This window comes from Otolemur garnettii, unplaced genomic scaffold (assembly GCF_000181295.1).
Source record: "Otolemur garnettii isolate 467f Iridium unplaced genomic scaffold, OtoGar3 scaffold00108, whole genome shotgun sequence".
In the NCBI taxonomy this organism is placed as follows: domain Eukaryota; kingdom Metazoa; phylum Chordata; class Mammalia; order Primates; family Galagidae; genus Otolemur; species Otolemur garnettii.
This window is the reverse complement of record NW_003852503.1, coordinates 604,829-628,527: the sequence shown is the minus strand read 5'-3', so window position 1 is coordinate 628,527 and position 23,699 is coordinate 604,829. Positions and strand designations below refer to the sequence as shown.

Below are 23,699 nucleotides of genomic sequence, written 5' to 3'. Positions count from 1 at the left end.
TCCATCTGGAGATCCCATATCCTGAGGCTGGGTGGGAGAGAGCGAACACTTACCAGAATTGCAAATGAAAGAGGCAGGGAAGGGCTCCCAGGCTGAACACCCTGGGAACTGGTGAGGCTGCTACTCTGACAGCCTCCCTTTGAACATGCCAGCGATGCAGGAGGCTGCTAAAGTTGTCCAACAAAACAAACACGTACTGAGTGCCAAAGGCTAACGAGAGAGGAAGGCAGTCTAATAAACAGGCCTTCTCTTCTGCTGCAAGGTCTGAGCACGGTCTGCCCTGCAGGTGACACAGAAGGGAAGGCCCCAGGGCCCGTGCTGGCACTAGGAGTCCACATTTTTGCCTCTAGTAACCTTTACTAGAGCTAGGCACCTCCAGCAGAAGCATGATTTAGAGACAGTGTGATGAAGAATCACAGGGAGGGCGCCCAGTGTGCATAGGATACTTGAGGAAGACACACCTCGGCCGAGATATGGTCACAGACACACTGGTCACTGAGAAACTTTGACCGAGAGAGCCTTGTATGTACAAGCAAAGAGGCACAGAATGGTGTGGAAGCCCAAAATCCTGCTGGGAAAGGCAGATGGTCCTGCGATCCGGCAATCCCCAAGAAAGCAGGAATTGTCACCAGTCCTGGAGGAGACTAAAGGCCCTGGAGTGGTTTCTCATTCTGACCCCAATGTGCCTAGCAATGGAGCTGGGTGCTACACAGTCAGTGCTGAATAAATGTGTTTTGATTGTAGATCGTCATTCCTAGGTAGTAAGAGCTTGGATAAGCAATTCTGTCTCATAAAGCTCCAGGCAGCGCCTCATGCTGAGGTGCATTTATTAAAGTCTTTTGATGAGAGAGGGAAGGAAGAGGAGAAGAAAGGGAGGAGGGAGAGCTGAAGCAGGTGTTGCTGTCTCCCCTCCACGGCCCCCCTGCTGCCCAGGATCAAAGCACAGGGTCCAAGAGGGGAAGGTAGACAGGAGTGGTGGAAGAGGAAAGGAGAACTCCCAGCCATGTCCTGTGCCCTGACCAGGGTCAAGTATGCCCTTGATTTCCTTTAATTTTCCCAGTAACCCTGTCTACTATTACTCTTTAATGGAGAAACCAAGGCTGAGAGAAGGTCGTATCTGGTCAGAGGGGAGAAGTGGGAGAGCAGGGATTTGAGCTCAGATCCATTGTTCCTCCAATGCACCATGTTCCTCCAGATGCGGTAATGCTGCCGGGACCACAGGACACACTAAGGAAAGGGAAGGTGGAGAGGGGCACCAGGAGGGGTTTCCCAGCCTCAGGTCCCAGGTACCTTCCCCTTCCCTCTATGGTTTGAATGTTTGTCTCTTCCAAAGCTCAGGTTGAAATGTAATTGTATCCGGGTAGTATTGGGAGGCGGGACCTTTAAAGGTGTTGAGGTCAGAAGGGCTCTGCCTTTATCACAGGAGCAAGGCCGCCCCCTCTTGCTCTCTCTCTTTGGCCTTCTCTCTCACCCTTCCACTTTGGGATGCCTGTCCTCAGGTTAAGATGGAGCCAGAAGGTCCTTGCCAGATGCCGGCTGCACCCTAAACTACAGGGGAAGGACTCAGTCTTGAATTTCTCAGCCTCTAGAATTGTGAGGAATAAATTTCTGTTCATCATAAATTATCCAGTCTAAGATATTCTGCTACAGCAGCACAAAAAAAGACTAAGATACCCCCTGTCTGTTCTGCCTGCTCCCTGGACATCTCTGGGTGGAACCCCCAGGACCAGGCTAGAGATAGAAGCTCTCAGTGGGGTCCCTTAGTAGATGAGTTTTTAGTAGCCTCCCATCCCCGCTCACCCTGGTTTCATGCTTCCACCTAACTTGACATTTTGAATCTAGTAGGGCAGCAACTACCCTTAAAAAACCCTGATACCTTCCCAGGCCCTGACATCACTCCCTACCTAGGAGATGGGAGCTCCAGGTTCCAGTCCCACCTCCTCCACCAAACCCTCTGTACCCATAAAGTCATTGCCTCCTCTGAGCCTTAGTTTGCCCACTCAGGGCTGAAAAATTCAGAGGCCATTAAGGGTTCCCTCAGCAACCCAGGAGCCTTCCAGGCATCCTCAAACTACAGCCCAAGGGCCACATGCGGCCTGCCTAGGACATTTATCCGGCCCACCAGGTGTTTTTGCCACCGTTGCCTGTCCTGCTTAGCAGCCGACTCGTCCCGGGGCCAGCAGTCCGACCCTCCAACGGTCTGAGGGACAGTGAACTGGACCCCTGTTTAAAAAGTTTGAGGACCCCTGGTCTAGGCTTTTTCCTTTTCCTCCCTGCCTCACCCCTCCTGAGCCGGGTAGCCCGGCTGAGTGTGTGGTATGCTGAGCCTCTGCATCACAGTCCCCAGGAGTCCCAGGTAAGCCATCCTATCCAGGGGCAGCCTAGGACAAGGCCTCTGGGCAGCACGGCCAGGCATGCTGGGAGGGGACTTGGGCAGGCAACATGGCTCCTGACTCAAAGCCAATTCCAGCTGCTTCCTTTGAGAGCAATGTCCCAGTGCAGTAGAAAGCACGCAGTCCTGGAGTCATGCAGACCCGCATCTAAGCCCCCCAGGCTGCTCTGCTTTAAAGCTGTGCAACCACAAGCACGTTGCTCAGCCTTCTTGAGTGACTGCTCCCCGGTCGGTCTTGTCTCTAGGGTGGGTGGGAAGATTACCACAGATAAGGCATGTGAAGCACCTGGCACAGAGCCTGTCACGCTGTCACACAGCAGAAACTATTCTTCTCTGATCCCTCCTAGATTAGTGTAACCGTCGGACTCCTAAAGTATCTGACAGTCAGAGGAATCACATGGTAAGGGAAGCTGCCACCCACGCTCAGCCACTCACTGAGGCTGAGCAGTTTCATGATGGAAAAAACCCACCTTTCAGCAGGGAAGGTTCCCCTGGGGAGAGACCCAGGTGGGTCGCTCGAATATGATGTACTTTGTTTTTTTTAATTGGGTTCAAAGTTATAAAACAACAACAATGAACTCCTCCTGCCTCGGCAGGTACTTGTCCCCAGGTGGGGATCAGGGCATTAATTAAACTCACCCAAGACTCCCCATGAGACCAGTGGTCTGGATCCTGGACACTGCCCCCCACATGGTCTCTTGCACCAGAAAGTGGCTCCTTCTCCAGTCAGGAGAAGGATGCGCCATGTGGACCACCCTCATAGGCACCCTGCCATCCCCCAGAGCTCGCCCCAACCTAGCCTAATTCGGTCCTAAGTATTCCTAAGGTGCCTTCCAATTTCCCGCTGTAATAAATGACACAGAATGCAAATGGAGGTGGATGTGGGACACAGATGTTTGCACTAATTTAATTGAAGGAACACCTTGGATTAAACACTTTGCAAAACACTCACAAATAGGTTCAGTGCATTCAGTAATGAAAAGCCTCCCAGCCCCCTGGCACTTTGCTGAGGCTGCCTGGGGCTAGGAGTAGAAGGGCATTGGGGGAGAGATGCAGAACAGGCAGGAGACAAGATATCTCCAACCCAAGGAAAAGGCAAGAGAGCCCATCCCTGGGAGGGCTTCCAGCAGACTCTCCACCAGCTGAGGCCTACCCCACCAAGAGACAGATCTGGAAGGAGCGAGAGGAGGAAGGCAGCATCTGCCTCTGCAAGGGGATCACTGCTCAGCTGTAGAGGTCAGCCTCCCACCCTCTGGATGTAGCTCCAGCCAGGAGGCCTCACCAATCAGCTGGATGAGGGCTAGTCATCTGCCTATAGGAGGTTGGGATCCCCAGGCCCAATGACCCCTGGGAAAATCAGCCTCATTGACTTTTAAGTCATGAAGGTAGGTGGGAAATATCTCAGAAATTTGGGAGTGACTTACCAGGCAGTGATAATCCCTAGTCTAAAGCTTCTTCCTCACCTTCCCTTGTAGCTTAGGAAGTTCAAATTATGTGCCACTACCATGCTTTCACCCTTCCCTTCACCTTTCCATCTCACCATCCTTTCATCCATTTGGGTCTGGCTGCAGTAATGAGTGAAGCCCATCACCGCCCTAGCAATGTGAGAAAGGTAGACACTGCGAGTCCCAGGTGCTCTGGGAGTGCCCTCATGGAGGTACACTTGGTAACCCGGCAGCCTAGAGACTGTGCAGCAACTTGGCATGAAAGGATCAAAAGACCAGTGGAGAAAAGGGGGAAAGGCATCTCAGGCACAGGGAACAGCATGTGCAAAGATAACAAGGCAGGAAAGTCCAGGCAGTGACAGACACTTAGGAGAGACTATTTCCAAGGCCCATTTCAGGGACAGGTGGCTTAAGTGAAAATGGACCACTTTCCACAAACTCATCCTCCCACCCCAATGACAGTCCACACAGAAGGGGAGAGGGCAGGGGTCTCTGGGCTAAGGCTCCAGCCCCTGAAAGTTCCCAGAGTTGTTCAAATCTAGAATCAGTTCCTACAATGATTTTTCTGTCTTAGAGTTCAAATCAGGCCTGGATGATTTTATAGTTCTGAAAACAGAATCCCTAATTTTCAAACACAATGATCACTTCAAGTATAATAACCATTATAGTAATAACCTTTATACTTATGCAGTGCTGTACAGTTTATAAAATACTTTCACATATCTCTTATAATCCTCCACCAGCCCCCCTTCAAGAATGATAGGAGTCTTACTCTTCTTGCTTTCTAGATGTGAAAATTAATACTCAAGGTCCCAGCTAAGTAAATAACACAACCCAACTTTGTCTAACGAAGTGCACACTCGTTCAATCCTTTCCTGTGCATTCACTGAGCATTTGTGGAGCACTTACTGCATACCTAGAAACACGACAGACTCTGAACACAGGATGGTGGGATATTAGAATGATCACAAGCCTAGATGAAGCGAGAGATCATGGACAATTATGCTTGGACCAAAGGACCTTAAGCAGAACACAAAAACCCAGGAACCAAGAAAGACACAAACTGCCCTTCTCTTTACAAATGCCTCATGCACGCATGTGCATGCACACACATACACACTCCTGCAGCCCATGTGAGGATCAGAACCCTTTCTCCTGGGCTGCTCCCTCCACAGCATCACTTGCAGACACCCCTGTTCCTGATGTCCCCACTGCCAGCTATGCAACAGTCCAGAACAGTCCAGAACCAGCAGCCAGAGGCCACCCTATGGGACCTGTGCCTGGCTTCAGTGCCCAGGACACACAGACACAAACACGAAAGCACATCCAGCCAGCCCAGCATATCCATGGGACCCAGCATTATGGGGAGCAAGGGTGGGGCACACTCCCAAGGCAGCTTAAGTTCCAGGGAGGACAGGTGGGATGGTGAGGAGGCTGGAAGCACAGGGGCTTTCAGCTCCCTACAGGTAGATCCTCCTGCTCCCCCCCACCCCCACAATGGGCCCAGTTATAGGCAAACGTGCCTTGGCCCTCTCATGAGGACACAGGAACATCAGTTCCCTCTGCAAAAATGATACCCACCTCCAGGGTGCCTGGGAGAGTGTGTGAAATGGGACGCCACACACAGAAGGGATCGACACACGAATTGCCTACCCACCCATGACATTGACATCATGAGTGAACAGGTGGGCACCTCAGCAGGCCTTTGCAAACTCAGCCTCTGGCCCCCACCATTGTCCCTAGGGGCTGGGTGGCTGCACTAGAGAGTATCCTCTATCACCCCACCCTTTCTGTCAACCAACTTCATGGAGTGCCTATTCTGGCCAGGAACTGTGATTAAGAGAAGGAGATTCAGTCCTGAACTTGGACAGATAGACTAGTAACAGATTTGAGGTCCTGTGATGACCTGCAGGGAAGGGAGTACAGCAGCATGGTCAGGGTGGGGGCAGGAACACCTATAAGGAGGAAATCTCAGAGGAGGTACATGAGCCGGGTATTATGGGAGAAGCAGGGGTACCCAGACTGAGGATATCCCAGACTGAGAAGCACTGTGTGCAAAGGCACCAAGGCATAAGAGTGTATAGACTATTTGGGGGGATATTCAGCAACCCAGCACACTTGGGGTGTCATGTATAGGACCTGTGTGTCTGACTGCCAGTACATACAGGAAGGAAGGAGAAGCGGGGGGTTCAGGGGCTGGGAGACAAAGGTAGAAAAGTAGACCAGTATTGAACTGTGAAGCCCCCAATCAGCCAGGCCTTGGAAACTGACCTTCAACTTGGCCATAGTAAAGAAACCACTAGGGTTGGTGCAGCGTGGGAGTGACATGGTCACATACTCACAACTAACAGCATTAATTAGGCTTCAGCTATTGCAGGCACAGCACTTGTCTCTAGAAGGGTCTCCATGGCTAGCTCCGATGATAAATGACTCTAAGGAGGTTTTGTCCTCTTTTATTCATGCAATTATTCTTGGAGAAATGGCCAATTTTGGAGCAATTTTTTTTCTCTGAAGAGCCTGACTAGTTGGCTAACTGTGAAGGCAAAGGGAGGGGATCCCACACCTCTACTGGACCCCCACAGCCAGTGCAGCTGGGAGCAGCACTTGGAAATCTTTCAAAACCTCCTGACAAGCCTCAGGGTTCTCTCTCTTTGAGGATTTGGGAAGAGTCTGAGACTGGGTAATGGTGGAACTGACAAGAGCCATAAAGGAAGAAAAGAGAGGGAAACCCTTCAAGCCAGACAAGGACTTAATGACTGCCTGAGTTTTCAGAAACAGGGGACAGGCAAGGTGGGTGGGTGGCAGCCACCTTGTAGCTTCCATAGCCTGTTCTCAGCAGGAATGGGTGTCCCTCTATTTCTGTCTCTTCTCTCCTCCCTTCCCTCCCCACCAGCTCCTCTCCAGAAAGGTTTATGGAGACGGCTCCAAATAGCCCCCTCTCCTGCAGGCACAGTCACACCAACTGAAAGGAGATTTAATTAGCAAAATCTCGTTAGGCAAACGAAATTATCCGTAAGACAATACTCTTCTGGACAGGGGGTATGATTAAACAAAGCCATTAATTGAGAGAGTCACTCTGGCAGCTCCCTGATGTGATGCATTCATCTCTGGGCAGACTTCACTTTGCCTCCTTGGACCAGGGGAATGAGACTCTTTGCCCCCTCCCCCTGGCCTAGCCCACCCCCTCCCCAATTCATCTTGCTCTTGGTGGGGGGGGGTGCCTCCAGTTGGGGCTGCAGACCTCGGCATCTCATCAGCGGCCTCTTCGCCACCAGATTCCTGCTAAAGTGCCTTGATTGCATAATGTCTATTTGCATAATGTAAATTGCAATCTCCTAGCTCAGGAGGCAGGAATCACAGAACAGCCATTATTTTTTACCACTCCACAAAAATTCTACATTTAGAAAGCAGATTTGCAGCTCAGAAAGCCGTATAAATCTGAATCCGCCAGAAATGCCATTAAATCACACCAATTAAGCCGGACCAACGAAGAGCCCCTGTCACCGCACTCAAGGACTCCCAGTGCAGACGGAGGCTGTGAGGAACCAGAGGCTGTGGCAGAGGGGCTGGCAGCAGAAGCTGGAGGAGGCAGGAAACTCTGTCTTTGAGACTTTAGCACACACCCCAAGCATAGGCTCCCATCAAGACCTGGTCTGGCGCATGGAGAGGGAGGTGGAACTAGTCTGTGTTTCCTAGGCTCACTGCCTGATTTCTCGAGGGCACACTGTCTGATGTCTGTAGACTTTTAATTTACAGAGAGGAGGGAGGATGTGAGGAGGAAACCTGTATCTTTAGCAAAGATAATGGGCAGACCCAAGATATTCGACATGGGGTCAAACATCCACTCTTTTAAGTAGCTCTTGAATGACCTGTGCTCTCTTCAACCAAGTCCCCTCCAGGCAAGTGAAGGAAAAAACAAGACTAAATCCTGCTCAGACTGGGCTGGGCAGGCTAGATCCTGAGCTCTTCTTAAAAGCTGTTTCCCAGGGGTCACTGGGGAGGAGTCTCTGGAAGGAGGACATTCCCTTGGACCACCACCTAAGATCCCAGCTTCTCTGCACACAGTACACCTGGTTACTCTTTTGCCTCTTTATTGCTCATTCAATATTCATTTGTCAAAGGGCAAGATACTAATGTGTATTATTAAAATATCAATAGTTTATGAGTGAACTTTTATGGAGAGTACAGTTAAAGGCAAGATTCTTGACCATCTCTGCTGGAAGCAATGTAAAGGAATAATCTCTCTTCCCGGCTTCACTGGAGGAATGAATGGCTGAGCCATGACTGAGCGCCTATCATGTGCCAGGAATGGTTGTAGGTGTGTGCACATGCTGGGTCTGTTGAGTTCCCACAGCAGTCTAGGGAAGTTCATACAATCCCATCTCTAGTCCTGAGACAAGGAATCCAAAGCCCAAAGAAGTGTGCCCGGGATCACAAAAGTGCTAAGTCGCAAGGCTGGGATTCAAACCTGAGCTTGGGAATTTAAATCCAGCATTTCCCCACCCAAGCTGGTGCCTTGAAAATCTAAATAATTTTTACAATGTATCTGTTTCCTTCATTTGCCCAAAGCAAATATGAGTTTTCTTTTTTTTTTTTTTTTTTTTTTTTTCAAATATGAGTTTTCTGACCTAAGCTAAGTTTCATGAAACAGAAAGGAACAGGAAATCATTCCGTGCTTTTATCCAGCCTCAACTCCATAGAATGGGCCCTCTTAGATATATTTAAGCAAGTTTCCAGAATGGCATCTGTACATTTAGAATCTTAAATATGAAGGTGACATAGGGGATGACATCCTCAGACATTCCCATTTTATAGGAGGATAAACAGAGCCTCTTGGAGCCACACAAGGAAGTGGCTTAAGTCTCTGCAATAGAGACTCCTAAGTTGAATTTCAGGTCTATTACAAACTTACTCTCTTACTTCCTAGGGTTTTGCTCTGGATGTCTGAGCTTCCTCTCCTTCTCTGTAATACAGAGAAAGTAACAGCATCCCATAAAGCAGAGTGAAGCATCAATGAGAAAAGGCATGCCAAGGGCTTAGCATAGTGCCTAGATATAGTAAGTGCCCAAGCAGTGTTGGCTGCTAATACTAATATTAGATTGAGGTGGAAGAACCCAAGAATCTCCCTACAAACCCTGGCACCTCTTCAATAAAACCGAGCCTGCTCACCCTTCTCTTCCATGCCCCCCCTTTTGGCATTAGCCATTCTCAGGTCTCTATTCCTTGGGATGATGGAGTGGTTCTGTTTCCACGCTTTGGTTGCTTGGGTGTTGTCTTTATCCCCTTAAGTCACAAGGAGGCACTCAGATTCCCTTCCATGATTTAGCTGCATCTGGGTCAGGAAAATGGCAAAGGAAGGGGAACCTGGTTTCAGCAGGGCACAATCTCTCCAGGTCATAGCACGCAGCAGAGGGGAAGGAAGAAAAACAGGATGTGGGGTCCCAGAATTCCCCACCCACCAGAACAGCCCCTTGTGGCTTAAATCCTGATCTTTGTCTAAAACTTCCCCCAGCTTGGAAGGCTTTGGCAATGGAAGTGTGGGGAGTCCTGGATATGAATGGAGGGCTCAAGGCTTGTGGAGTCCTTGGTCATAGTCTAAGACCCCTCCAGACTTGACATCACAGAACTGACAACCCAGCCCAGTGGTGGCAATTGGACCCTCCCTTGCTGAGATGGACCATGATGCAGAAGTTTCTACCAGCTGCATGATCTCCTAGCCCCAGCATGCCATAGCCAGAAAGGAAGGCTCTCCTCGCCTCTGAGGAGCCCTATCAACTCAAACATCCTATGAGTTAAGGGAGAGTTTGATTTATCTAAGGTAGGGGTATCTTTAGCTTGTCCTTTTAGGGGAGCCCATCTATCCCCTAGAAAGCATCCATTTCATTCTTCCTGGGAAATAGATGAGGCTGTGCTGTGCCCCACCATTAACTTAACAAATACTAGTTGTGGTAGATTGCATTCTCCAAAGATGAGTACAGCAAGATCTCCCCCGTCCCCATGCTATTTACCACATTGAATTGCTGTCCTTTCAGTGGAATGTTGATACTCTCTTAGTGGGTGAGTGGCATGGGGGACACCTATGTCCCCTTCTCCAAAACCTGGGTGGACATTTACAGCTGCCCCAATGGAGAAAGGCAGTGGCGTTGATGCTGCCTAACTTTGGAGGGTAGGCCACAAAAGGCAACACAGCTCCCCCCTGGCTTTTACTGTCTCTCAAGAATCAGGCCTCCATATTGTGAGGAAGCTGTGGCCACATGGAGAGGTCACAATGGGTCTGGTTGAGACAGCCCCAGCCAAAGTCTCAGCCCAGGATTATGAGTGAATGAATCTTTGGATGATTCTAGACTCCAAATCTTTTGAGTTGCCCCAGCTAAGGCTCCACAATGGTGGCACAGAGACAAGCTGTTCCCACCAAGCCCTGTCTGAATTCCAGACCTCCAAACTACACGAGCCGTCGTGAAGCCATGCTGTTCGGGGGTGATCTGTTACACAGCCTAGTAACTGGGACACCAGCAGAATTAAATTGGAATGTTTACTTTTTCCCTCTTAAATCAAGCTCTCACTGGCCATCTCTCTGAAACTTTAGACTTTAAGACTCTTCCGTCCTCAACTGGTCCCCACCATTCTAAGCCTGCTTCCCCCTCATCATCCTCCTCCTCTCCAGATGGCAGGATCCTCGTGCCTGCAGGAGCCTTGGTAAACCACTCCTTGAAGGATCATTGAATCTTTCCATTTTTCAGGCCCTAGGATCAGAAGAAACCTGCTTGTCCTGGTTCCTCAGGGTCCCTATTTCTCTGGGTGTGGGTGACCCCATGCAGAGGTGCCTGGCTGCCCTCTGGGACAAGGGGATGTGCAGACCTAGTTCCCTACACGCTCAGCCCTCATTAAGGTTCACGCTCAGCTTACTCCTCATACTTGACTTGACTTATGAGGTCCCTCTAACCTCCGATGCGAGGAGACATCGATTCTCACAAAGGTCATTATCTTCCAGTCTGCCGCCCTTCGGCCCCCTCCACCCCACCTCCTGAGCAGACTTTCCTGGAACATGGTGGAGGGAGGCACCCTTCCTCTTCCCCCCACCCCAGCTGGGGGCTTCGACTGCTCCACAGTCTGGCTGGAGAGGAGGTGCCCTGGGAGCCCAGGCCCGTCAATCACAGAGGCGACCAGCACTGAATCTCAGACCATTAGGCGGGAGGGCCGGCGCCCTGCTCACTCACCGGGCAGCCATCAGCAGGATGTTAGCCGATCACAGGGCAGCCATTCTTATGATTTATTCAAATACTCATTACAGTCAATCTATTTTTACACAGAGGTGAAGATGTGCACTGATAACGGTTAATCATTTATAATTCCATGGACGGGTTGAAAGCCAATGTACTATCAAAGTCGCCGCAGCAGCGTCTCAGCCTCCAGTGGCCCCAGAAGCAGGGTGGGGCCCCCAGCTAATGTTACTGAACAGCGACTCTGCTGAGGGCGTCGGGGGAAATGAGAGATGTGGGAATCCCAGATGTTATCCTACAGGAGTGCACAGTAACCTGCTGGCCAGAGGAGGGAGGAATCACTTCTGGCTGGAAGAGTGCGGACTTAGGCCGGGTCCTACAGGTGGTCAACTTTTACCAAGTGGGAAGAAACAATGTGAACAAAAGCTAGAGTCTGAGGCAGAGCTATCCTGGGCTGACGGAGGGGAAGTGGTCGGCTGCAATTCCTCTCTCCTCCCTTACACATCCCCAGAAATAACTAGATGTAAAAGCAAGTGCAGGCTGTAAACTTAGCCAATTTGGGGACTGAAGTCAACACTTCCTCCTCTCACTGTCTCCCAACCTCAGCCACCGTGATGGTGGCCGGGATCTGGGCTGGCCTTGTAAACTCAAGAGTTTCCTTCTCCAGAAATCATGACACACACAACACATCAAGTCCACCTTAACGCACAATCGATATAGTCTAATTAAATAGGATGTCATGTTACAGCGCTTCTTTGTCACATTCAGACATAATCTAATCAGAGCGCCACCGTGTTTTACATTCTGACTAGCTCATTGTTGAGTGTTTCTTGTGCACAATGCATGGCTGGTAAAGACCAGGTTCGGGGGGGGGGGGTCTTTAACCCGTAGCCTTATTGAGTCAGCATGGAAAACGCCAATCAAAGTTACTTACAGTTCACAGCCCCTTTTCTAACGAGCGGCATGGAGGACAGAAAGCTTCAGAGTCCTGCTCCAGAGTTCACCTGTCAATAAAAGAAAACATCTTTATAGACTGTGTAAGATTTGGAATCTTACAGGGTAGGAATGGGGTAAACCCATAGGCAGGTCTGGCTCAGGAGCAAGGCTGGGGCTGGCAGCCCTATGCCCACAGCACTGAGTGGGGAAATCTTGCAAGGAACTCCTTGTGCAACATGGTTATTGTCTAGGTTGCTGACCAGGACAAAGAGAGTCTCATACCCTCCTCTATCTGCTTGCTGCCTCACTTTCCTAGGAGTTTCAGCCACTTCTTTATAGGAATCACAGAGAAAAAAAGACTTGTAGCAGTTGAGTGTCCTGAAGTAACCAAGGCAATAAGCCTTTCCTGGTGCCTCCTGCATGATGGGACACCCCTTGCAGGGGAACAGAGCTGAGAGCCCCTGTGAAAGAAGCCGAGTAATCTACACAGCAAGGGCTTCAATAATCCAGCAAACAACACAACTGCACCATTGTTCATGGTGGTAACATGCGAGTCTTGCTGCAAGAGAGAACTTTCAAGTAGAGGTAAAGAGTCCATGTGGGCAGGAAGGAAACTAGGCTTGGGGCTCAGCGCCTGTGGCTCAAGTGGCTAAGGCGCCAGCCACATACACCTAAAGTGGTGGGTTTGAATCCAGCCCGGGCCCACCAAAACAACAATGATGGCTGCAACCAAAAAATAGCCGGGCACTGTGGCAGGCACCTGTGGTCCCAGCTACTTAGGAGGCTGAGGCAGGAGACTTGCTTGAGCCCAGGAGTTGGAGGTTGCTGTGAGCTGTGATGCCATGGCACTCTACCCAGGGGGAATAGCTTGAGGCTCTGTCTCAAAATGGCTACTTTTAATTCTCTTTTTAGGGCAAAACAATTTTTTTTTAAACACAGTACAGACATTTGCCCCATGCTCTACACACACTGAAGCAGCAGGAATCAAATCCATAGATCCTGTTACAAGAGCATTTTCCCATATCCCTGGGGATGTGGGACACGTACAGAGCAGTGTCAGAGAGACAAGACTGTCTATGAAGTTGAGTTTGACTGTGGAAGGGACACTCATTCTCACCCCATAGAGGCATGAAGTCTACAAGAGCTAAAGCCATTCAAGGGAGTTTTCTTGAGCAGGGAGAACTTGGCTGGTGGAAGGGAGAGGGCATTCCAAAGAAGGGGGGCTATCTGAACAAGGGCCAGGAGTAGGGGAGCAGGGAAGGTCCTGGGGCAATGCAGAGGTCAGTCTGCCAGGAAGATACCAGAGCAGGGAATAACACCAGGGATACAGGATGCGGCCAGAGCATCCAGGGTTTGAAATGTCAGGCAAGAGCAGTCAGGCTGACCCATGAGCTTGCAGAGCCTTTGAAGGTTTTCAACAAGGAAATGACAAGATGTAAACCTCCCACACACACACACACACACTCACACTCACCCCAACTCCGTTTAGTATTTTCCCTTTAATTAAGGCAAGAAGGACTTTGTGGAAGAAGGTAGAATTTCAGAAGACTTAGGCATGGGGCGTAGTGAGATGTCTCATGGAAATAAATTGTCCTGATAGTTCAGAACAATGTCCTCCAGGCAAAGACACATCCTCTGGGGCTGTCTACTACCGGTGACAAGATCAAGATTCACAGCTCATGGAGGTACCTCAGAGACAGGACGGCATATTACTGGGGACAAGGACCATGCTGCATCTTTGTGTTCCCACAACCCAGCAGAGCATCCAGCACGTTCTGGGTTCTCAGTAAATACCTGCTGAAACGCTGAGCAGTGGACCCTGCTCATTCCAAACAGAGTCCCACAACCAGCACCCCAGAACCAGCCCTTGGTTCTAATTTGTATTATTATAAACTAACTATATGTATGCACTAGAACTGAACACTATGTGATCTCAGTATACAAAGCCTCTAGATTAATTTATAGAGCTGTATGCTCTATCCCTGAACTCTAGAACTGTCCATCTGAGACACCAGTGACTTGGAAGAGGATATGGCAGACGTTCCAAGTGTACATGATGAAAAAGTTAGGTAGCGTGCTGGGGAGACAGAGTCAAGGTTGTCATAACGTACATTGGAAGGCAGAGATGGGTGTATTGCTTGAATTTAGGAGTTCAAGACCAGCCAGTTCAAGCAAGAGCATGAACCCATCTCTAAAAATAGCCAGGCTTTGTGGTGGACGCCTGGAGTCCACCAGAGAATCACCTGAGCCCAGGAGTCTGAAGTTGCTGTGTGCTATGATGTCACAGCACTCTACTAAGGACAACATAGTGAGCCTTTGTCTTTAAAAAAAAAAAAATGATTGTCATAAAGCTTTTAGCAAGCTGAAAGAATGGGCCAAAACTAAAAAGTCCATTTTTTCCTCTACCAATTTTTATTTCTTGCACAATATCATCATGATGACCATAAATTAATTTCGGAAATAAAGACTGCCCACAACCTCATTACTCTATTCCATCAAATCACTATATCTTATGTCCCCATGCATATCTACTTCTTTTCTAAAACAGAATCTTTTCTAGAAAAAGATTTGACAAGAATATAAACACCAAATCCTACTTTTACATTCAAAATGCAAAAAAAAAAAAAAGAATAGGGTTACTTAGTTTGGAAAAAAAAAAAAAAGACAAGGATGAAATGACCTAAATCCAAGTTCAAGATGAGCCCAAGGCACAGGGTTGCGGCCAGACTCATTCGATGTGATCTGAGGCTACACTAATAGCCATACAGTAGCCAGTGGAGGAGAGAATGATCCCCACTCTGGACTCACCACCGGTCCATATTAGTTCTATATGTGCTTCTGGCATTATACATTAAGAACTTTGACAATGATGAGTGGAAAAGAGAGGTAAGAGAAGATGTCTAATCTTTAAACTGTGGGTTAAAAGTCTAGTGTTTCCAGACCCTGAAATCATACTCTACAGGGTTTTTTTGTTTGTTTTTTAGCAGGCCCTGGCTGGGTTTGAACCCACCACCCCTGGTGCATGGGGCCAGCACTCTGACCATTGAGCTATGCACACCCAGCCACTCTATAGGTTTTGATCCTGGGTTGACCATGGGCAAGTTACTTAACTCCTCCATGCCTTGCCTTGCTTTTTCGTCTGTCAAATAGGGTTAATGAACATTCTGCCTCTGAGAGCAGCGGTGAGGACTGAATAACTTTATCAACTGTAACTGTAAGATCCTTAGAACAGTAGCTCACACAAATAAGCACTCTCTAAATGCTGGCTCTCATTCCTGATGTTGCTGTTTTCAGTGTTCTTAGGAGGCTGTGAGATAGATTTGTCCCTGGTTCTAGTGACTAAAGCAATATGATTCCTCTCTCACATGACAGCCCTCCAAATATTTAAAGAAACTATGCAAAAGAGGGGCTGGTGTTGCTCTACAGAATAGGATTAGGACTAATTGCAGGCATTAAAGGAAGCCAATCTGCCGCTCAATAGAAGAAAGAATTCTCTGGCGATGAGAACCATCCAAAAATGAGTTAAGCTTCCTTGGAAGGGAGTGACTCGTCAACACTGGAAGGAGAATTCTGCACTGGGTGAGAAGCTTCTCTGAAGCACAGTTTCTCAGATTTTGGTTTTAGCCCTCAGTAAAATATCGAAAAACATTAGAAGATGGATAGGGTTGACAAATTTAGATTTTGATCTAACATTAATGGTGTCTTCTCCTGCCATCATTTTGCAAAATAATTCAACCCTCCAAAGTGAGAGTAAAAAAATCTTATAATAATTATAATAAAGGGCCATACTAACTGATACATGGAAGTCAAGCCAGCTTCATGAAAAGCATTCTCCCTCTGTCTCTCTCTCTCACACACGCACACAGAGCTGTGTGTATATTCAATCTCTCCACCGTGTCTTTATTTTCACTCATCACCATGCCCCAAGGGAAAAGCCCCCCTGGACTGGCACTGCCCATGAGCGCATGCTGGGGAGTCATCCATACACATGATACTTTAGGGCCTTACAGTGCCAGCAGCCTATGATCCTGGCAGGGAAATGATCATGTCAAAGGCTTCCAGCCATGTAATAATGCAACTTGAATTTGAACTCGGGCTTGTCTTACTCACTATGAAAATGAAATGAAATCATAAATGAGATTGACCTATCATATTTATAAATCTGACGCAACTTGTAGAATGGTGAATGAGAAGGGAGATGAATAGTCTGTTTGTTTGGGGAAGAGGGACAGAAGAAAGTCTCCCACAGGAGGTACCATAGTAGAACTTGACCCTGCACCCTCAAGGACAGTGGTGTGGGTATCCGTGAGGCACACCCAGGTAAGCTCTAGAAGGATGGAGGGAGTTGAGCTTTGGGGTTAGTAACCCATGGGTATAACACAGGGAACAGTAGACCAGGGTGAACCCAGACATGAGTTCATGCCCTGACTCTATCATTAACTTACTGTTTGATCTTGGACACAGACATTTAGTCACTTTATGGATAAGTTTCCTCATCTGCAAAATGATAGGGTTAGACTACTAAATGATCTTTAAAATAAAATTTCGTGTGACATCTACATGTTTCTGAGGTTGTTCAGACTAACCTCCCCAGGGAAGGCCCTAAGTCTCTTGCTAAGGTAGCTGAGTATGTTATTGTGGTTAAGAGTAAAGAAGTGAAGTCGGGCTGGGCGTGGTGGCTCAGACCTGTAATCACAGTACTTGGGGAGGCTGAGGCAAGAGGATCTCTTGAACTCAGGAGTTCAAGACCAGCCTGAAAAAGACCAAGACCCCATCTCTACTAAAAATAGAAAAAGTAGCCAGATGTTGTAGAAGGCTTCTGTAGTCCCAGCCTAAAGGGAGGCTGAGGCAAAAGGATTACTTAGACCCAGGAGTCTGAGGTTGCTGTTAGCTAGGCTGACACTATGGCACTCTAGCCTGGGCAACAGAGTGAGACTCTGTCTCTTAAAAAAAAAAAAAGTAAAGAAGCTGGAGTCAAACAGTTTTGGGGTCAAGCTGGTGTCCATCATTTACCTAATCATCTATGGCCTTCAGTGTCCTGATCTTTAAAAGGAGGATAACAGTAGTACCTTTAAATGCAAAGCCTGGGCTGTATTAATAACGTAATACACAGAGGCTATGGTTGTTGGTGTACAGTGTTCTATAATAAGATCTGGCTGACATTGAATGGGAAAAAGAGAGAAGACTGAGGCTTCCACATTCATCACGCTGCCCACGACACGTCTTCCTGTTCTTGCCAAAGCAGACTTTTAGGGTGAGGACCAAATTGTGACAAGCCCTTCTTGTGCACCAAGACTCTCCCTGGATGCACCTTTTCACCGAAAAGCTCTCCATAGCCATATGAGCAAACCTTCCAACAGAGAAATAAAACTTGAGTGGGATAACCAGGTTGAGATATGAAATCAAACTCCAGACAGAGTATCCCACAGCTCTCCCCCCACTGCCCCAAGTCCCCACTCTGTTCCACCTGTGCCCCTCAGTACCTGGTGACATTTTGCCATCACATACAGATGTCCAACAAGGTTATTAGTCAGACAATATAGCGCCTGACCAGTGGGCTGTAAATGACACAATAGCTGGGTGACTGAATAAAGGTATTATTACTTGGCACTAAGTACTTGGCTCTGAGACTTTTACCTGTCCAGCTCCGAGAGGACTGCACAGCTTTCCTGTGCACAGCCTGGTGCCCATAGATGCTAATTCCACATCTGTCCTCTACCCTGTGGGCCACAGGCAGTGCTGTGCCCCTCCCCCTACAGTTATAAAGGACCTGGAAAATCCCTTCAGGGACACTCCAGGCCTTGTCCAGACCGACACTAAACTTGGGCCTGTACCTGTTAGTAGAGGTATGACCATGAAACCCTCTAGGAAATGTTGGCACTGCTGGGCCAACCCTAATGACTTTTCTATATGGGAAAAGGATCAAGGGATACTTATGACTTTTCCACACTTGGAAGGAGCATGTGATTTACCCTCTGAGCCCAAGAAGGGAAGACTTACACCCACTGAGTGGGTGTGGGCTCACAGTGCAATGCAGCTTTTGCAGAGGGAAACTGGGGATGACTTTGGGCCTGCTCATGAGGTGAGCCTCCCTGGCCCTGTGGACATCCTCTGATATACGAAGACACCAAGACCCAAGACTTGTTGATTCTCCATCAGAGGTGAATGGAGAAGACTGAGGACTTCACATCCATCGTGCTGCCCATACTCTGAGGTACAAAGATCCCAAGACCCAAGAATTGCTCTTCTGCCCACCCCACTGTCACTAACCTGACTTGGGCTGGCTGTCTCTCTCCAGATTAGTGCAAGGGCCCCTCACTGGGGTCCTGGCCTCCAGGCTTTCCCTTCTCCTCATTTTTGCCCATCCATCCCACACCAATGCACCTCAGCCCTGGGAATCTTTCTGAAACACAAATATGACCATGTCCACCCCTCCTTAAAACCTTCCCATGACTCCTCATTGACTGGCAGAAATTGCCAACTACCAGCCCCTGATGTTCTTAAAAATTCTGCCAACATCTAAACATTGGGAAATTTCACATTTAAAAATCCAGGTTTCTAACTATTCTCCCAAAAGTAGATGACCTAACCATGCCAATCCTGTGTTTCCACAGGGCAGTCATTGGGTGACGTTGAGAATTAATCAGGCACATGTCCTCCTGGGCGACCTGCAGAGAGAAGGCAGGTGTTACCCCAGAAGTTTCTCCCATCACAAGGCTAGACACCTAGAGGCTGACTCATGCTCCTCTGAGGAGTTTAGGATTCAAGGTGATAGCGCTGTGGTGTTGGGGGGCAGGTATCACATTATGCTCTCAACTGTGCTGTACCCAGCTGGAGCTGAAGGAGGAGGGCTAAGGAATGCCAGCTCTGCTCCCACCTGGGCAACTCCTCTGCTCCTAGCCAGGGGAGAGCTGGGGAGAGGCCTGATTGCAATTTTCCTGGAATGCCAGTGGCTGGAAGGCAGGTGCTAAAGCACCCCTCCCTTTATTCCAGACACTCAATCCCTGGGTCTAGCATCTCCCCATCCCCAACTCCGTGGCGGCTGCACCCCCTCCCTTTATTTCTATCCCACTCCTCCTATCAAAGCCCTAACAGCACATATTTTGTTAATTGTACAAACCTAATGGGGGAATGCATTGGCAAAAAAGGGTAATGGCCATCAGACCAGCAATAAAACAAAATTAATGGCCCATAGGAAGAAATCATGTCCACTTAATCCCGGCTCTGAAACTCTAATAGAATAATGGAATACCAACTGAGGGTTTTTTCTCTCTATGCAGATTGCTTACACCATGTTAATCACTTGCAAAGCAGGCCACATACCACTCCAGCTCACATGACCCTCCAGGGAAAGTAGCAGACCAGAAACATTCAGTGCAAGGCTCATTACGGACATGCACCACGTGGCAACACCTTCCCTCCCTCCCCCAGGTGACTCAGGGACAGCCAGTGTGGGGTGTCATTGAAAGCCATCAGGTGTGGTGGGCCGGAAAGCAAGACACAGACTACCTAACAATAGGAAACATTTACTGAGTGCTTACTATGTGCCAGACACTGGGTTAGAGAAGTTCTTTCTATGTACTTTGCTACTGCAGCCTGTTTTTATCTTCTATAGCTGCGTGGAGCAACAAGGAAGCCGCTAGTCACGTGTGGCTTTAAAAATTCAAATTCTATCTAATTAAAATGAAATGCAATATAAAATTCAGCTTCCAGTCTCACTAGCCACACTGCAAACCCTCAACAGCACATGTGGTTGGTAGCTGTCAATCTGGACAGCTCAGACAGAGTATGTTTCTGCCGTCACAGTAAGTTGCACTGGACGGAGCTGCTTGAGAATGTTGAGCCCATTTTATCTTGTGCATTTAACAGATCCTGAAATTAAGGCAGAGAGAGGTGCGGTAAGTTGTCCAAGGTCACGCCACTGGCCTTGATAGAACCTGCAGTCAGGGCAGCAGGGAGGCCTCCTGAGGCTCTACAGAAAACCTCCTCTATTCTCTATGGTTCACCTGCAGCTCTCTGAGAAATTATCTTCTGTGGCATGTGCCACAGACCCAGTAAGGTCAGTGGTTGCTCAAGACCTTAAAAGAATAAAACAAAAATAGACTTGACAGGGAACAGAGAATAATTAAGACACCTTAGAAACATGCCTTCACTTTTGGATATAGACTATATACCCCAAAGAATCAAAGCAGGAACTAAAACAGATACCCACACACTCATGTTCTCGCAGCATTAGTCACAGTGGCCACGAGGTGGGAGCAGCCCAGTGGACAAATGAATGGGCAAGCACAACGTGGTCTACACATTCCGTGGAATATTACTCAGCCTCAGAAAGGAAGGAAATTCTACACATGCTCCAACATGGCTGAACCATAGGACTCTATGCTAAGTGACACAAGCCAGTCACAAGACAAATACAATTTGATTCCACATAGATGAGATACTAAAAATGTCAAATTCACAGAGAGAGGAAGTAGACTGGTGGTTTCCAGAGACTGGAGTGGGGCACAGGGAATGAGGAGTTGCTGTCTAACGGGTACAGAGTTTCAGATTCCCGAGGTGAAAGTTCTGTGGATGGATAGTGGTGATAGTTGCACAGAAATGTCAAAGCATTTCAGGCCACCGAACAGTACACTTAAAAATGGTTAAGAAGGCTGGTGTGGATGTGAAGAGAGGGGAACACTCTGACACTGCCCGTGGGACTGCAAACTAATATAACCTTTTTGGAAGGAAGTATGGAGAACCCTCAAAGAACTCAAGCTACACCTCCCATTTGATCCTGCAATCCCATTGCTGGCCATCTACCCAGAAGAAAATAAATCATTTTGTCATAAGAAGGCAAATTTTATGTGATGTGTACACAACTGAAAATACATATATATGCTGCCACTAGCTTCTCCCAGTCTCTCTCAGAAAAACAGAAAAAAGGCTAGGAAGCAGCAGCTTATCAGCCTGAAGAGAGGATAAGAGAGCCAAGGACTGATGGAGGGAGCAGAGAGGGGAACCCCAGGCCTGCCAGCTACAGTGGGGAGAGCTTGGAAGGGAAGCTGCAAGAGAGAGAAGGGCCCCAATTCCAGGGACTAGGATGGCCAGGCCAGCCTACCCACATGGAAGGTGACCTTCCCTGCAGGAGGCACTGAGCCAAGGTGACTCCAGAGGGCTGATGCTGGAAAAATTAAAAAAAAAAAAAAAAGATTAAGGATTAAAAAAGGAAAACAAAACCTGGTGGGGACAAGGACAGGAGACCAACTCTCTGGTCTGAAATAAAGGACAGTCTAGGAGGGTAGCCACAGCAGGAAATTGAAAAGAAAGGAATAGGAGACTGAGGAAAGGATTGGAGGATGTGGGCTCCTAATCTGACGCAGCCTGGTGTGTTGGGAAGAATTTCAGATCCGTGGGGTGGCCCTCATCTCCACGGTGCACGACTGTGCATGTCACCCAAACGCTCTGGGCCTCAATTTCCTCATTGGTTGAACCAAGAGGCCATAGCAGAGCAAGAAGAAACAGTTGCAAACCAACGTGGGCGGGTGGGGGTGGTCAGAGACACACTAAAACAGGCCCTCACTGACCCCCCACATTGGTATGCAACTGTTTAAGGTTGGAGGGTGCCACAAACCCCTAGAAATTTTTTCCAGAGGTATTTGTGTATACATTTTTCTTGAGCAAGGTTTACAAAAATTTTACCAAGATTTCAACGCTGTCCAAATCCCCAGAGAGGTGAAGAATCAGTGGAGAAGACATCCACTAGGTTCACATCCAGCCAGAAATTCCTAAGATTCCAGGAAGTCTTGGACTAGATACCAATAAATCTTTGGGCCTCAAATAAATCCAGATGTTTATTCCTGCCTCGCCTGCAACACAGAGACGTTGTATAAAATGAAATGGAATAATCATATATTTTGAAAAGTTAAAATTGCATCTCTCGTGCAAGTAAATATTGTTGCTGTTGCTGTTGTTTCACAAGAAGTAGGAGAAATTTTGCATCAGGCATAAAGGAGGTGGAATGAAGCCAGCTCCTTCTGCTTTACTGAACAAAGGCAGTGTCATAAAGGGATGTGAATGTGTCACAAGCTGACCCTTGGGCTCCCCTCATTTGGTTGGAAATGAAGAGGGCTTTAATTCCCCTTGTGAAGAAGGGTCTAGCTCAGAAAGAAAGGTAAATACAACCTACCCAAGAGGTGCAGCCCAGGGCAGAACCCATGAATCTGTTTGTGCTAACAAGTCCTCATTTTGCATCTGGCTTTACTTTGGAGGAAATTTTCAACTGTGAAACTGGGAGATGTGATAGTCTAAAGATGTGTCAGGGGAAAACAGCACAGGCAGAGGACAGGATTTGGCCATGAGAGAGCAAAACCCAGGCTGAAAGCCAGCATAATGACTAAGCCAGGGTCACCCAGACAAAGGGAATGTCGTCACAGTGGGTAGCACCGCTAGAAGCAAGCCAGCTCAGAGATAGAGGGGAGGCCAGAGTTGGGGCCTGGTGCTGGTGCTAGTGTTAGAAACGGGCAGGGTTAGACCCAGACAATGTATTTGTTTGTTTGTTTTAAAGACAGGTCTTAGTCTGTTGTCCAGGCTGGAGTACGGTGGTATCACCATAGCTCACCACAACCTCAAACTCCTGGGTTTAAGTAACCCTCCTGCCTCAGCTTCCCAACTAGATGGGACTACTGGCTAATTTCCCTACTTTTTTGTAGAGATGGGGTCTCTCTCTTGCTTAGGCTGGTCTTGAACTCCTGACCTCAAGCAATCCTCCTGCCTCAGCTCCCAGAGTGCTAGGATTCAGGTGTGAGCCACCGTGCCCAGCCTGGACAAAGTCTCAGAGATTGTCCATCCTGACCATGTGAAGAAAGTTTTCAGAGAGAGGTGGAGACTTACTCAGGGAAGTTCAGGATTGGAAGCCAGGCCAGGAATTCCCTTTGTTCATTTGCAAAATGCTTTTTGAGTATTGGACTCCTGACTATGTTGACCCTCGATTATGAACAACATTCCAGTTCCCAGCTCTCAAGGAGGCCACAGTTTGGGGGGGGGGGCAGACAACCAGTACGTTGGGGGGTTAAGTTTGATCTAGCAGCTCTGTAGTGACTATTAAGATGTTCCCCTCCACCAACTGCTTCCAGGACTATTGAGATCTACCCTTTGAGGAGGGCACAGCCAGATGGGGAGGGATGTAGGGAGGGGCCACTTTTCCTCAGACCAGTGCTGGAGGGACTGGAAAGAACTGCTGTCAAGTCCAGCCAAGCCAAGCCAATGTCATCAGCATCTCAGAGAAGGGTGGCAGCCATCAACCACCCCCCAAACACCCAGCACCCTTGGGGAAAGAGCCGTTCCTCACTCCAGCAGGCCAAACAGCCCCATGGCACTTCCTATCCTAACTCACCTCCCCAGACTGGTCCTGAATATTGTTGCCTAAATAACTTAACAGGGCTCCAGCTTGTTAGCTGAGGTTAGGCAGTGCGCACAGCGCTCGCAGATTATGAGAGAACTTGGCTGTGCTGAATATTCCGGGAAGCTGATTCTCTGCAGAGGGGAGGCTCAGTGTAGAAGGCAAGCATGGCTGGTGTCCCCACCTGGATCTCCATCACAGCAGGATGCTGAGAGAGCATTTGTTTCCAATTGTTCTTAGCCACTAATTTGGCTCCAGGGTATAACACCAATCTGAGAACAAACTGAGTAGGAAAACTGTGCCTTTCAGGAGGAGGCCCACTT

At 48.4% G+C, this 23,699-nt stretch overlaps 1 protein-coding gene across 2 annotated transcripts in view; it reads right to left on the bottom strand.

The window, feature by feature from the left end:
- Nucleotides 1-23,699, bottom strand: part of PKNOX2 (PBX/knotted 1 homeobox 2) — a 257,613-nt gene that overhangs the window by 180,263 nt on the left and 53,651 nt on the right. Inside the window, exon 2 of one of the 2 annotated variants that reach the window (XM_003796767.3) lies at nucleotides 11,992-12,061. The exons of the other annotated variant lie outside the window; for it this stretch is intronic. The gene's annotated coding sequence lies outside the window, so the exon portion shown is untranslated. The remainder of the gene's footprint in view (nucleotides 1-11,991; nucleotides 12,062-23,699) is intronic. 2 annotated transcript variants of the gene reach the window in all.